The sequence below is a fragment of the Nanorana parkeri genome, unplaced genomic scaffold (genome assembly GCF_000935625.1).
Source record: "Nanorana parkeri isolate BGI_ZX_2015 unplaced genomic scaffold, ASM93562v1 scaffold807, whole genome shotgun sequence".
NCBI classification, from domain to species: domain Eukaryota; kingdom Metazoa; phylum Chordata; class Amphibia; order Anura; family Dicroglossidae; genus Nanorana; species Nanorana parkeri.
The window spans coordinates 763,718-765,882 of record NW_017307075.1 but is presented as its reverse complement, the minus strand read 5'-3'; positions in this window follow the sequence as shown (position 1 = coordinate 765,882).

The following is a 2,165-nucleotide window of genomic DNA, read 5'->3' as shown; positions in this document are numbered from 1 at the left end:
GGCTCCACTGTTGTAATCAGGAAACCCGCCATGAGAAATTATGTGCAGCAGTTGCTGAAGTGCATATAGACAGAAAGCAGCTGCAAACAGGATGCAGATGATCAGCAGTGCTGATTTGAAATGAAAAATAAAATAGGTAAAAACAGTATTTTTTTTAAAAAGGCAATTGTTTATAATATGCTGTGTTTTGGCAGACTAAATGTAATTAGTTAGGGTTTACAGGTATTTGAATTAACTACTGTTGTGCTGAATTTTAGAAAATGACTCAGGTCAATTGTTTATAATATGCTGTGCTTTGGCAGACTAAATGTAATTAGTTAGGGTTTACAGGTATTTGAATTAAATACTGTTCTGCTGAATTTTAGAAGATGACTCAGGTTCACCTGTGGCCTGTAGGTGTATTTGCATGCATGTACCACATGGTAGAGTTTGAGTGAAATGTTTATTAGTAGTTTGACCATGTAAGGTAATATAAAAAGTCCAACAGTCCACTGCTAGTCTGTACAGCTTAATCGCAGTGTGCTGACAGTTTAGTGCATAGCTAATAACCCTGCAATGCACCTGTTTAATATTATAGATCTCTCAAAATTGTCAAAAAAGAGGGGCACTCAAGGTGTTCCCAGGAATGATGCATTCAGGTGCTGCTAAGAATCCCAAATAATCTATTTTCTCATGAGAAATCTTGTCATGCAGACTGAGGACAGCTTTGGACAAAATGGATCCTGGCAAAAATTAAAGTGGGTACACATGCTAAAAAAACGTGTACTCAATTGCTGGAATATATCAGCAAAATTAGACAAACTATGGCAAATTAAAACATTGAGGTTGTCAGTTGACCCACATAGCTCTACTAATGAAATTCCACATCAACACAGATGTCCCCCTATGTATTAGCTTAAGTTCTTAACACAATTCTGTGGATCCCACCAGGCCATAGACTTCAATTGTGTAGCTCTTTGCTCAAAAGCAATCTCACAACCTGTGATGCAATCAAATACTCAAAACTCTCCCCCTATAGATTTCTTTATATTATATCCATTATATCTCTTCCATCTTTGTCAATTCTTACAAAAATGGCCTAATGACCTAGGATCAGAGAACCCCCAGAGGATTGGGCAACCATTTGGAAAGTGGCGTTCAAATGCTTTAATATTTCCACTATAGAGTCAGCGTATGAAGTCATGATGACATCACATGTTTCCTATCAGAGTAGTGCACTTTAATTCTTTATCCCCTAGGAATTCCTACCCCAGCGCAATTCTGGTCTTAATTGTTCTGCCTTCTTTCCTCGTTGTTCTGCATCCATATTAGACGTAAAATACAGTGTGACTAAATAAGCATTAGTAATCAATAGCATATGCCCCTCCAAACAAATGGCACGAAAGGGCTGTCTGCATTTAACAGCATATACCCACTAGTATGCATCATTACCTATCTCTGCATGTGTTTGGGTCTCTGCAGGGTCTTTCAGCCCTTTGTCACAATCAGATAATTGCCTTCACTGGCAAAAGTACATGAGCTACTGTTTAGCAGATTACAGTGCTTTTCAGTCCGAAACTTTGTGCAATAAAACACTCAGGTGTGTACAGGGGCCATAGAAATGAAAGGGATTCCTTGTCTTGAAATATTTTTTATGTTTAGCTTTGAGTGACGAAACTCCTAGGTGTGAACACAGAGCCTGTGATAATGTGACTGCTGATCACGCATTTCTCGTTTTGTTTTTTCTCCTTGCAGAGACTGTCAGTCACTGCCCCATGAAGGGATTCCCTCATCCTCTCTCACTTCCTCCAATGGAGGAGGCGGGCACAGCTGGTTCTGGCTCTAGAGAAGCAGAGACAACTGCCAATCAGGCAGCGGGCTGCATTCCCACAATATTGTTGGAGTCCTTCACGGCTGTGGAGCTGTCATGGTGCTGTCAGCATATAGCAGCCAGTAGCCCACTAACTATTTATCTTTTGGGTCACAGGAGCACATTTACTAATGTGCTCCTGTGCCCAAAGTGGGCAAAGGTTTGACTTTACTTCTCTTTTAAGCAGATTTAGAAATATAAGGTCACTGTTTTAAATAAATAAAAATACGTAACATTTTTAAATTTTTTTTTAGTACAGATGCTCTGTTTAATAGAAATTATGGTGAAGCCTAATTGTAGTAAGTGTTGGTGACAT